We start from the raw sequence: 15000 nt of genomic DNA on the forward strand, positions 1-15000 counted from the left end.
GTCGTTGAATTTGGTTCGATTTCGATTTTAAATTCTCTTGCCTCAACAGGTCTTCGTAAGCAGGGCTTTGTGTCCAAAGAAGGAAAAGTATGTATAAGTGGGCTGACTACACGCCTGGTAAAGGCCTCAGATTATAGTCTCACTAGTCTTGCTGGATCTTCACACGCACAGCATATTTCCAAAGGTCTCGGTCACTAGTCATTGCCTCGGTGAGGCCTAATGTTTGACGGTCGTGCTTCACCACCTCATCCCAGGTCTTCCTGGGTGTACCTCTTCCACAGGTACCCTCAACCGCTAGGCTGTGGCTTTTTCACACAGCTATCATCATCCATTCTCGCCAAATGACCATACCAGCACAAACGTCTCTCTTGCACACAACAACTGATGCTTCTTAGGTACAACTTTTCTCTCAAGGTACTTAAACTCTGTCGGGTATGCACACTGATATTACACATCCATCAGAGCATACTGGCTTCATTCCTTGCGAGCTTACGCATGTCCTCAGCAGTCACAGCCCATGTTTCACTGTTATGTAGCATGGCTGTTCGTACACATGCGTCATACAGTCTGCTTTTACTCTGAGTGAGAGGCCCTTTGTCACCAGCAGAGGTAAGAGATCTCTGAACTTTGCCCAGGCTATTATTATATACATACATACATATATATATATATATATATATATATATATATATATATATATATATATATATATATATATATATATACAACAGGCTTCTTTCAGTTTCCATCTACCACGTCCAATCACAAGGCTTTGTTCGGATGAAGGGTATAGTACGAAACACTTGCCGAATTTTCCAGGCAGCAGACTGAACCTGGAACTATGTGGTTGGGAAGCAAGCTTTTTACCACACAGCCATGCCTCTCCCTCTCTCTCTCTTTCTCTCTCTCTCTTTCTCTCTCTCTCTTTCTCTCTCTCTCTCTCTCTCTCTCTCTCTCTCTCTCTCTCTTTATCTCTCTCTCTCTCTCTCTCTCTCTCTCTCTCTCTCTCTTTCTCCTCTCTCTCTCTATATATATATATATATATATATATATATATACCGATGAACGGGAACATGAAACTCAGAGTAACGGTTTTTTTTGTTATATTTCTGCTGCTTTTAAATAAAGTATATATATATATATATATATATATATATATATATATATATATATATATATATATATATATATATATATACACCACATACATACATATATACACACACACACATATATACTCTCTTTACTCTTTTACTTGTTTATACGACAGACTTCTTTCAGTTTCTGTCTACCAAATCCACTCACAAGGCTTTGGTCGGCCCGAGGCTATAGTAGAAGACACTTGCCCAAGATGCCACGCAGTGGGAATGAACCCGGAACCATGTGGTTCGTAAGCAAGCTACTTACCACACAGTCACTCCTACGCCTATATGTATGTATATGTATATATATTTATGTGTGTGCGTCTTTGTGTCTGCTTTTGTCCCCCATCACCTTGACAATTGGTGACGGTGTGTTTACCTGCCCATAACTTAGCGATTTCAGCCAAAGGGACCAATAGAATAAGTACAAGGCATCAAAACCAAAAAACAAAAAACAAATCGTGAGGTCAATTTGTTCAACTAAAACCCTTCCAGACAGTGCTCCAGTATGGCCACAATCAAATTACTGATCCAAGTAAAAGAGTAACAGAATTAGCAATAGAGGCTTCATTAGTATTTGAATTTCTCTCATGGCATGTACTGCAATATTGTTTACTCCAACACAATGGTTCTCAAACGAAGTCATACGGCCACTGAGGATCCATATAAGAGTTTTGGGGTGGGGGTGGGTCCCATGTAACAAAATAGTCAAATTGGGGAGCCACGAAAGTATTTTAAGGGCCCCTGACAATATTTTGCAAGAAACCGCTGCTGGGATTCTGCATTAAGCACACTCTTTCGCTATTCATAACTTTTTCATCTTTTGGAGTCTTCAGAAAAGTTTTTCCACTTTGTATTCTACCCACAGGAATTCACACGACTACCGAATAAATTCTTTGTTAATTTTTTCCCATTTTCGTTTTCTAATCACAGTTTAAAATACGGACAGTTCGAATTTTTTGGTTTAAATCCCAGCAAAAGACCAATAAATGTGTTTATGGGGAGGGGGAATATTTCTTTCTTTATTGCCCACAAGGGGCTAAACAGACAGGGGACAAACAAGGACAAAGGGATTAAATTGATTACACCAACCCCAGTGCATAACTGGTTCTTAATTTATCGACCCCGAAAGGATGAAAAGCAAAGTCGACCTCAGCAGAATTTGAACTCAGAACATGAAAACAGACGAAATACCTGCTAAGCATTTCGCCTGGCGCGCTAACATTTCTTATTTTTTTAATTGCCCACAAGGGGCTAAACATAGAGGGGACAAACAAGGATGGACAAAGGGATTAAGTCGATTACATCGACCCTAGTACGCAACTGGTACTTAATTTAATCGACCCCGAAAGAGAACGTCAACCTCGGCAGAATTTGAACTCAGAACGTAACAGCAGACGAAATACCGCTAAGCATTTCGCCCGGCGTGCTAACGTTTCCGCCAGCTCGCCGCCTGGTGAGGTGAGGGGGGGGGGCTGAGAAAAATATCGAAAAGCATCACTACGTCAGAGGGACAAACAAACGAGGTGGTTGTGAGATGTGCTAAAAATAACGGCTATATAGCCCTTAAGTCACGCGCCATTTTTTTTTTTTTGTATAATCGTATGACTTCCCGCGTGTAGAATATAAATTCGCAAAACCTTTTCTGAAAATTCCATAAAATAAAAAGATGTGAGGTGTTATATGGGGGTGCTTAAAATAAAATTCCTCCGGTTTCTTTCTCAATTGTTCAACCTACACAGGTTAATGTGTGATAAACAAAATAGAAATTTGAAAAAAGTTTTTATAAAACTACTCTTTAAACATAGAATGGCTAGGGGTGGGGTCCACCAGAATGAAATAAAAATCAAGAGGGGTCCAAAATAGTCGAGGACTCCGGTTCTAACAGAACGTCAACGTTTAAAGGGCGATAAATTGGTTTTGTTATTTTTAACGCAAGGGAGATAACAATGAGTCATTGAGCTATAATATTATAGAAGAGTTACCTCCCGCTATTTACATTACATGGTATCAGAAAAACGTGTGGAGGCGCAATGGCCCAGTGGTTAGGGCAACGGACTCGCGGTCATAGGATCGCGGTTTCGATTCCCAGACCGGGCGTTGTGAGTGTTTATTGAGCGAAAACACCTCAAAGCTCCACGAGGCTCCGGCAGGGGATGGTGGCGAACCCTGCTGTACTCTTCCACCACAACTTTCTCTCATTCTTACTTCCTGTTTCTGTTGTGCCTGTAATTCAATGGGTCATCCTTGTCACACTGAATATCCCCCGAGAACTGCGTTAAGGGTACACGTGTCTGTGGAGTGCTCAGCCACTTGCACGTTAATTTCACGAGCAGGCTGTTCCGTTGGTCGGATCAACTGGAACCCTCGACGTCGTCAGCGACGGAGTGCCAACAACAATCAGAAAAACGTGTTGCAAGACAAGTGTGAGGCCCACGTCTCAGATTTCTATCATAGGGCCTTGGGAAATGATAATACAAGCGTATGCGTGCACATACACGCATGCATACGTGTATGCGCACGCATGTGTATGTATGTGTATTTAAAACTATATCTCGGGTATAGTTTAATGTCTTCTGTGTATTTTAACACAGTAGCATGCTTTGAGTTGACATCTATTTCATTAATACTTGCAGCAAACAACGGGAGAACAAGAGCTGATCACTGCAAGACTCCAGATGTCATCACGTAGAGTGCCGGAGGCTGTCCTGATAGTGCAACTAGCTATTTTCGACCGAGAAAGAAGGACTTCAGCCAGTGATGAAAAATCAACCCTCGCGTCCATGGCATTAATGTGACATAAAGCGCGTTTGTGATTTCGGGCCTGTTCTTCATCTGTAGCAGCGATGACATCTGCTGCAGGTGAAGCTTCTGGATGCAACGGAGAAGTGATGCCTTTCATGTACCCTTTCGTATTCCCTCTGTTCTTTCTCCTCAATGCTTTGGAAATAGGAGCTTCAACCTTCGGCGCCATGCATCGCACTACAGGGCCTTCTACTCCCAGATGTCTTGGGAGATGTCAGATTTCTTCGTGTCTCTTTAGCACACACTTCTATAGCAAGCTCTGGCCACTACAGCTCCGTAGACAACTGCTTTTGTGAGCCTGTAGCCCTTCATCCTGCAAACATGTCCCACCCAGCACAGCTGCGATGAGATAATGAGGGCTTCCACACTAACTGCACCAGGGCGACACAGCACCTGTATATCAGAAATGCGATCTTGCAATCTGATATTATTCTTTTACTTGTTTCAGCCATTTGACTGCGGCTATGCTAGAGCACCGCCTTTAGTCGAGCAAATCGACTCCAGGACTTATTCTTTGTAAGCCTAATACTTATTCTATCGGTGTCTTCTTGCCGAACTGCTAAGTTACGGGGACGTAAACACCCCAGCATCGGTTGTCAAGCGATGTTGGGGAGACAAAGACAGACACACAAACATATACACACGCATACATATACATAGGAGTGGCTGTGTGGTAAGTAGCATGCTTACGAACCACATGGTTCCGGGTTCAGTCCTACTGCGTGGCACCTTACCTTTGCTCTCTTGATCTTTTTGTTTTTATATATTTACATATACACACGCTAATACACGACTTATAATACCCAATCCTGTTCATACAACGATTGGAGCAAACTAGTCGGTGTACAGCACTTACTCGGTATTACCTGTATCCTCCGGGGTTGGGTTAAATCCAATACCCTCCTCAACCATATACATATATATATATCCATCCATCTAACTATACAACATGCTTCATGTTCAGGTGTAGAGCTGTGTGGTAAGAAGGTTGTTTCCCAACCACACGCTCAGGGTTCAGTCCCACTGTAGTCTTCTACTACACCCTCTGGCCAACCAAAACCTTGTGGGTAGAATTTGGTAGACGGAAACTAAAAGAATATAATCGGCAGAGGAAGGAATGGAACCCACATGTTGGAATATATCTTGTCATAGTCTACAAGTGTGTTTCGGAAGATAATTGGGAGCAAACAAATGGACTGATATATATATATATATATATATATATATATATATATATATATATATATATATATATATATATATATATATATATATATATATATATATATATATTATATATATATATATATATATATATATATATATATTATATATATAGAGAGAGAGAGAGAGAGAGAGAGAGAGGTACCATCCCTTAACTAAGGCCAATTTAACCTCTAATTGAACTTATATATATATGAAAACATCCAAGATTGCATTCTGATAGGAAAAAGGAAAACACCCAAAGGTGCTGCTTCACCTTTTTAATCAGTGGACGGCAGAAGAAAATAAAAATAGAAAAAATAGATTTATTTTTAATAAATTCAAAATAAATAACACAGTGATTGTGTTGATGATGATGATGACAACGAAAGTGATAATGGTGTTGTTGTTGTTGGTGGTGGTGTAAGTATTCGCATTCCTACTGAAGAAAGTGAAATTTATACTGAACAATGCATATTCATTAGAAAAATTAGTTTCTAAGGGTTTTTAAAAACAAAACCCTTCAGACGACCCTGAATCAGTAAATGAATGTGTTATCAGTTTGCAAAGAGGGTTTCAATTATATTCATTTTTGTCTGAATGCTGCTTGGCCATTGTGACACAAAAGTGGATTGTTAAATGTTGAGAGGAAGGGAGTGGAAAGGAAACCAAAAGAAGAACAAGGATCAAATGATTTCAGAGTGATTATTTGGAAGAGAGAGAGAGAGAGAGAGAGAGATGAGAGAGAGAGAGAGAGAGAGAGAGAGGAGAGAGAGAGAGAGAGAGAGAGAACGAGAGAGAGAGAGAGAGAGAGAAAGGAGAGAATGGAGTCGTGTACAGGAAAACAAAAACAATACACAAAGCAAGTGTGTGAAAGAAACATTGAAGATTGTCGAATCTGAAGACCAACAATACACAGCAATCTAAGCTGATTGTATTGTGTGTGTGTGTGTGCACGTATGTATTAATGTATGTGTACTTATATACTTAGATACATAGATAAGTTTCAGTTAGAACTACCCAAGTCCATGGTTAACTTGAGAGAAACCAGTTGGAAACGACATTTAATGATGTTTCACATTACAGTAATTCTGTGGGCACCATAACCCATTCGAGTAAAGAGGTATTGTTTGCAGGGATATATCTGGGTGTTTAGGGTTCAACTGAAATTTGTTGGAGATATTCACCCAGGAACCATTTCAATACAATAATTGTTTTTTTTTTTCTGTCTTCTCCTATGTGTCATGGCATGATGTTAAAGAGAGCAGGGTCAGTGGAGGTGACAAAGTTCTGTCTGGCTGTTGGGATGCAATGCGAGCATGATTTTTGTAGAGGACGGGGACCAAACTGATGTTGTTGGTGGTGATCCAGCATGGCCACAAAGTTTATACTGCAAAACTTAAAACATTAAATAATAGAAAAGACACACATCTTTGCTGTTTCACGTTTTTATTCCGTGGACAAGAAAAAGCCAATAATGGAAATGTTAAAATTTTTGATGAAGACGGGGAGCTGCTATGTCACGGAAATGTGGCAGGTTTAGTTGGTGGTGTGTGTTTTACACAAGGAAAACACATAATGGCCACGGTTCCTAAAAGAAAAGAAATATTTCAACTGAATGGAGAAGATTTGAAGACATCTAAAGCTTGGACAAGTCTCGTCCCTTATGGTGTAATATGGAGAAGAGTGGGGGGTATTTACTGGTGTCAACATATTGAATTGATTGAATGTCATTGCATAAAGATTGATGGGGACCAAGTGAAGGTTCTGGAATCTGTGTCTTTATTAAATCTTGATTCTGGTCTTTGTTTCCCTTCCATTACATCTGAGGAAATGTTCAGTAATGGATTAATTAATAAATTGGAATACAGAGGAGGAGATGGAGATGGAGGAAGAAGAGGTGAATCAGGTGAAATAATTAGTAAAGGTAGATTAAAGGTGAGATGTGGTAATTACACAGCGGAGATTAATAATTCAGGAACTGATGAAATATCAGTGAGGAGACTTCCATATAGAACAGCAATGATCCCTTTTTCCATTCCTGCATTCAAGGAACCTGTTTGTTATGATTTGAGGGACATTAGGAACTAGAACAATAAACTAATTAAGTTAGATGAGAATGTGAGTGTGTTGATGTTTCGAGAAAGTCTCACATTAATCAGAACAACAACAACAACAGTGGACATACTTCAACATGAACAACAAGAAGAACTACCACTGGACATATGTCGGTGGACAGATGAATGTTTCATTGTCGCCTTTGGGAGAGAAATGAGGGTCTTCAACAAGGATCTTTGCTGTTTAAAAACCATCAGAACTGAGAAATACTACAACAGGATTTATAAATACAACGACAATCAACTCGTGTGTGGTGGTCATTATATTAGAAACATAACTCAAGAAGATAGAGACGAGAAATACGTAAGAAAATGTGGGAACAAGGATAGCTATTATTGGAAAGGCCCTGACATCTTTGACTCTTATTATGTGGATGTGGTTGATATTGAAGATGGGGAATTTAAAGATGAAGTGTGTTAGGGGGGGGGGGTCGGGAGAAAGGGAAGGTTTGAGGGAGATGAAGGGGTAGATGATGTGGGAGTCACATCTTTTGGTGATGTTGTTGTGAGGAGGGAGTAGAAGGAGTTTGGAAGGTGGGAAGATTGTTTAGTGGAATGGTTCAGGGAAAAGTCGTTGGTGAGGAGGATAAGTATAGAAAACAAGAAGCATTCTTTTATGCAATATTATATTCCAAGGCGTCATTTAACCATAATTGGTGAATGTGTTTATATAACAGATGCAAGAAACAATATTTATGAAATATCTTGAAATATTGAAGAGGAAACATTTGAAGATAATGAAATCCTGATATTTGAAAATAATCCAAAATATTTATTCCTCACAGGAGATGAAAATGAAGTCTGTGAAATTCTTGGTTTTGATGTTTCAGAAAATTCTTTGATGGTTTTTGGAATTATTCCTGGACGTCAATCTTTTGCTTTTTTTTATTATGACAAATAAATATTTCCAGAAATAGTAAACTTCAATCTTCTTCTTCTTCTTCTTCTTCTTCTTCTTCTTCTTCTTCTTCTTCTTCTTCTTCTTCTTCTTCTTCTTCTTCTTCTTCTTCTTCTTCTTCTTCTTCTTCTTCTTCTTCTTCTTCTTCTTCTTCTTCTTCTTCTTGTAAATGGGTTCACCTGGGAATCGAACCTGCATCGCATACATTGCATTCTACACACTAACAATCAGTGTTGTAACATTCCTCAACACACACTCTTTGTGTGTGTATATACTTTTGAATGTATATACATAAAGAGGTGCTCCAGCATGGCCGCATTCAAATCACTGAAACAAGTAAAATAAAATTGTTTAACAGTTCTGGGATAATTTTGCAGTTTTAAATAGAATATGTATATACATGTGTGTGTGTGTAGATATATTTATATAATATATGTATATATATATATATATATATATATATATATATATATATATATATATATATATATATATATATATATATATATATATATATATATATATATAATATATACATGTATATATATATATATATATATATACATACATATATGTGCATGTATGTATAATGTATGTCTGGTGGCAAACCAGTGACTTTCATGTCATTGATTCTCCATTGAAAAGCAGACGACCGAAAGCAACAACGACAACAGCAGCAGACTAGAAATTCAAAATACGAGTCCTACTAAACAAATATAAATAATATGAAGATAAAATAATTATCCACCGACTAAAAGATTTTATCTGATGATTAAAATACTTTTTAAATAATTTAAAATCATTCAAAAAGTATTTAAAAAGATATATATATATCTTTGAAATGGTCTTTTACTTCCCTCAACAGGTACAACTTCATAATAAAGCCGTCTTCCACAGGTAAAATCCAAGTACATCCTGAAATGACTTTCTCCAACACCTTGGATCCCCCTCTCAGCCCAATGACCATTAGCACATCTTGTGTTGAGCCAGATCCATTGGGGACCTACTGTTTCTTGGCTTTTTCACACACAACTGTCTTTCCTTCATCAGAAATATCAAAATCTTTTACTTGAACAGGAAATTCGTCTGTTTGTAAACGAGCAACCGGGAAGCTTTCTCGATTCACCATAAACAACCCTTCAACATACAATTTATCTTTGTTGTGGCTTCCAGCAAAACGTGGACCATTACAGTTTATCGTGGTGAAATCTATTTTATCTTTATAAATTCTACTATTTCTAAATATTCTGTTGTATTCTCCTGTCTGTGTCAAACAGACTAAGCTATTATAGCCAGTGAAATCACCATAACGGTCCCACCATCCATAAATGTACAAATAACTGTCATCAATTGTCATGTTGTTATACTTAATATCATCATAAGCCATGTAGTGTCTAACTGAATGCAAATACTGACCATCACTGTTGATGGATATTATGAATCTTCTATTGCTGACAATGCTAACATCATTAACAGTAACTATAATATTACAAATGTAATTAATACGGCCACATCTGTCTTTCGTTAATGTCTCAGGTATGTCCATTTGTTTTATTATATTCACGGTTGAATGTTTTTCATCAATAACGATAACGTACAAATTACGTTTATGTCTCCATCTACTACACACCAGTTGATTGTTTGATAAAGAAGCAATACATTTATATTCATTTTTTGTCAGGTAAGTTACCGACAACAATGGGAATTCAACTTTTATAGCACCATAACTTGTAATAACCAGTGTTTTTGACTGTCAATGACATATTAACAGGAAAAACATTCAATTTGATAGAGTCCACAAGCTGACCATCAAATGTGAATATCTTAATGTTTTTATTTTTCCAGTCATATGATGCTATCAGGTTATTTTCAATAACACACAAACGGCGAATGTACACTGGATATTTGTCTCCAAAACCTGGAAGGACAGCAACATGTCTAGCATTGTCAGAAACTGTCAGATCCTGTACATATAACGAAGAAGACAACATTTCACTGAGAGAAATGTTTCTGGAAAATACATCTACCAGGTCGATATAATAATTAAGTTGATTATTTGTAATGAGATCATTAACCAACAAATTATGATCATTTATAGCAAACATACGGCTGCTGTCTACAAGATACACAAACATAGAGATTGGGGGGACGTTTCACTTGGGACATTAAAACACTGGGGACCATCTGACGACTGCCATGACCACCACCACCTATTGTAGTGTTGTACTGAAATGCTTTTCCCTTAGTAACATGAGGTCGGGAAGCAAGCTTATTATCGCACAACAGCAATTCCTATTAAATATTTATTTGAGGATCGTAAACACACCACAATCGATTGTCAAGCGATGTTGGTGGGGACAAAGACAAACACACAAATATATACACACACTTCGAAACGCCGGTGTTAGAATGGTGGCAGCTGATGAAGGAAAATGTTCTCTATGTGGCTTGTGTGTTTTCTGTATTCTGGTTATTATTATTTTCTTGTCTACGTTTTGTTTGCAATGTCCTGTACCCAGATATGCACCTATATATACAGGTAGACGTAGGTATGCACACATATATATATGCATCTGCAATTCCAATAATCAATTATTTGCCATGCGTTAAGATTTACTGATAAGGGCACATCCTTGGATGTCATGTATGAAATCAATTGCCCTGTTAACCTGTTAGCTAGCAGCCACTTTGTTTAACCATTCGACCAACCAACCAACCAGCCAGTCAACCAGCCAGCCAGCAAGACAACAAGCCGGCTAGCTACATCTTTTTATCCTTTTCTTTTCTTTTTCTACTCGTTTCAGTTAATAGACAGTGACCATGCTGGAGCACAACCTTGAAGAAATTTCTGTTTTTGTTGAATGAATCGACTCCAGTACTTTACTTGATAGTTTGATACTTATTCTTATTTTTATTTTTTTTATTGCCCACAAGGGGCTGAACATAGAGGGGACAAACAAGAACAGACAAAGGGATTAAGTCGATTACATCGATCCCAGTACGTAACTGGTACTTAATTTATCAACCCCGAAAGGATGAAAAGCATAGTCGACCTCGGCGGAATTTGAACTCAGAATGTAACGGCAGACGAAATACCTATTTCTTTACTACCCACAAGGGGCTACACACAGAGGGGACAAACAAAGACAAACAAACGGATTAAGTCGATTATATCGACCCCAGTGTGTAACTGGTACTTATTTAATCGACCCCGAAAGGATGAAAGGCAAAGTCGACCTCGGCGGAATTTGAACTCAGAACGTAACGGCAGACGAAATACCGCTAAGCATTTCGCCCGGCTTGCTCACGTTTCTGCCAGCTCGCCGCCTTAACTCGCCTTTGATACTTGTTCTATCGGACATTTTTTGCCAAAGTAAAATTCCAACAACGGCTGAGAAGCTCAGTAGAGACTGGAGGATTTTTAATTGCAGCACAAGATCAAAGCCTCTCCACCAAAAAATCTCTAAAAAACACATAATGAAAAGAAATACAAGAAACTTCAGACTGTGTGGTGATGGAGAAGAAACAATAAATCATATTGTCTCTGGCTGCCCGGTCCTGGTCAAGAAGGAATATATTCACAGACACGACAGAGTTGGAATCTATATACACTGGAAGCTAAGCCACGAGCAGAAATAGCAGGGGAGCATCATAGCCATGTGTTGGGAGGAATTCTTCGGGGTTTGGATAATTCATCTCTGGAAACATGGGTGTTTCGTTCAATATCCTTAACCAACCTTTATTCAGGGACCATTTGAGTGGGATGGGCTACTCGACCTGCAGAAAATTCTAACTGGGCCCCACCTGCGAGGTCATGTTCTGTTTATCGTGATATGAGATCACCATGTCATGCACATATGGTTGTAAAACATGTGCCTTGTGTACCCCTATCAGATGGGTAGTCATGATGGGTATAATGGGCTTCGTATATTTTACACCAGTGTCACTTTGATGGATGCACTGCTTTCTCATTCAATGATAATGATAATAATAATAATAGTAATAATAATAATAATAATAATTTTTACAGGAAGATAGGGAAAGTACCAGTTACAGTAAAGTGCAGGAATTTTGAAATAAAATTTGGGCAAAAGAAAGAAAACACAATAAAAAAGGCCCCTTGGATTGATAGAATATGTACTGACTCCTTAGAAGAGCAAAAGTGGGAGGGTATCAAGGAATAGGTTGTAGGATCTGCTCTCGGGAGGTCAAATAAATGGAAGTCCCTAGGAAAAGGATAAAATTCCTAACTTCTGGTTGAATGCCTTCCCAGAGAGTCATTAACTACTAACAAAACTTTACAACAATGTTTTGCAACAACCTAGTACGATTCTTTCTTGGCGAGTTAATGGTGTAACATTTTTACTTGCAAGAAATGAAGAAACAAATGAAGCAAAAAAAATTATAGACTGCTTAACAACGATGTATAAAATACTAACATCTGTCTTGACTGAGTACACCTATAATTTCTAAACAGAAAGTGGCATCTTCCCTAATGAGCAAAACGGATGAATACGTGGGTCCTATGGTTGTAAAGATCAGTAACTCATCAATAAGGTGATCTTGGAAGATTGTCACAAACAACACAAGAACTTATCGATAGCCTGGATAGACTTTAAAAAAAGCTTTTGATAGTCTACCACATAACTGGATTAAGAAATGTCTGGAAATTTATAAAATAGCACCTACTCTGTGTAAATTCCTGTCTGTAAGTATGAGATCATGGAGAACCACTCTGACTTTGAACAGTGACAATGAATCTCTCAATGCTTGAGATGTAAGAATTTCATGTGGCATTTTCCAGGGTGACTCTCTATCACCACTCCTTTTTTGTCTAGCCTTAATACCTCTCTCGAAATTGCTCGATGTTGTACAATATGGCTATAAAATGTTTGATAAAAATATAAACCATCTCTTTTACATGGATATAAAGAATGACCAACAACTCAAGGGCTTACTAGCAATTGTTAAACAATTCAGTGATGACATCAGAATGTAATTTGGCCTCGATAAATGTGCAAAATCTATTTTTATTAAAAGAAAAATGATAGAAACATCCAAAGTTAATCTTGACCAACAGAATGTTAGAACCAGCGGAGAGCTACAAATACCTAGGGGTATTTGAAGGGGAAGAAATCAGATATTCATGATGATGGGGAGGATCAGAAAAGAATGTTATAGCAGGGTAATGGCAATAATTAAGGCAGAGCTGAATGCAAGAAACAGAATCGAAGCGGTCAATACTTTAGCTATATTGGTCGTGACTTACAGTTTCAATATCATTAACTGGTCAATTACTGAAATATGTAATCTTGACAGAAAAATACGAAAACTGTTGATAATGCATAGAATGCACCACCCCAAGGCAGATATAGAACGACTTTACCTACCAAGAAAAGAGGGTGGCCGTGGACTTTTACAAGAGATCATGACGTCACAGAGTAGGGCTTCAAAGGTATTTTTGAATATTTGAAAAGCACTAATCCTAAACGCGCCTGCCTTTCTTAGGTACAAGGCTTCAGCCACATACCCACGCATGCAGATGCGCATACGCATACTCACAGACCCATAGAGCATCTGTGCGTGTGTATGTGTGTGTGTGTGTGTGTGTGTGTGTATGTGTGTGTGTGTGTGCGTGCGAAACCATTTTTCAATATATATATATATATATATATATATACACACAAAATCTATATCATTCTACTTACGAACAGAAAATTGAAAGGTGGTCTGAGATGAAGGTTTTAACAAAACCTGACATTAGTTAAATTTATCTCTTAAACGGACAAACAAGTGGCTTTTCCAAGCCAGGCCCAATTGTGTTTAGTGGAAACACACAACTGTAACGTCTGCACTACGTTTCAAATTATTCTAACAAACCACTTTGAATCTCCTATAAATTTGTATTCGGTCGTAAAGGACTGTCCAACTGCGATACGTGATATATCGCCACTACATCACCATTACTAATTTCAGAATCTCGTCAATATCGCACTGTAACTACTCCAACAAAAGTCTCTCCAATACTCCATCACCACCACCAGCACCACCCTTAATTTTCTTCTCACAACAGGAACGCCAACGCAATCAAAATACTCCTCACACTATCACCCTCGTTAATCCCCCCCCCCACCACTACCACGACGACGACGACGACGACGACGACGACCACCACCACCACCACCACCACCACTACCACGACCACCACTATCACCACCAAAGCAATATTAACATCATCCACCGACCACCATCGCTCAGTCCAACAAACATGTCGCCCAACCATAACCACAGCAACAAAATCATTCACCAATATCTCTCCACACCGCAACAACAACAACAACTACAACCAAAACAATCACCATCATAACCAGTACCGATTTTACCTCCCTACAACATCACCATCACTTGCAGTACGCAGCCACCATAATATAACCACCACCACCACCACCACCACCACCACCACCACCACCACTTCTAATATCATTATTACCGTAACCATAACACCCTTTAATTCAACCGAACTACAAACAAAACTATCATTAAGTCTATCAATAACAATAACGAAAACACGTGCAATATGTAAAAAAAACAACCCGATAATTAAAAGAAGATATATTTATTGTTTGTTCAGTGAAGCGTGACTGTAGATAATAATAGCTTGCTATGCATCAAATGTAATTCAAACTTTAGGTGAGAATCGTTTTTGCACTTGCTTAGAGTGGACGAAGACGACAATTCTGACAGCGGCAGAAATTAGCGATGTCATTGGACACTGTCGGCTGCTGTGAATAGTTCAGACATTTTTGGACATTCAGTGATAATTCTGAAAGTAGGT

The 15000-nt window shown here is 38.4% G+C and overlaps 1 protein-coding gene across 3 annotated transcripts in view; it reads left to right on the plus strand.

The window, feature by feature from the left end:
- The window catches only part of LOC128251176 (uncharacterized), a 74945-nt gene that overhangs the window by 43891 nt on the left and 16054 nt on the right, over positions 1-15000 (plus strand). Inside the window, exon 1 of one of the 3 annotated variants that reach the window (XM_089343914.1) lies at positions 14871-15000. This exon is cut by the window's right edge and continues 70 nt beyond it. The exons of the other annotated variants lie outside the window; for them this stretch is intronic. The gene's annotated coding sequence lies outside the window, so the exon portion shown is untranslated. Of the gene's footprint in view, positions 1-14870 lie in introns of those variants that run through there. 3 annotated transcript variants of the gene reach the window in all.

The sequence above is a fragment of the Octopus bimaculoides genome, chromosome 28, assembly GCF_046866305.1.
Source record: "Octopus bimaculoides isolate indiv1 chromosome 28, ASM4686630v1, whole genome shotgun sequence".
Taxonomy (NCBI): domain Eukaryota; kingdom Metazoa; phylum Mollusca; class Cephalopoda; order Octopoda; family Octopodidae; genus Octopus; species Octopus bimaculoides.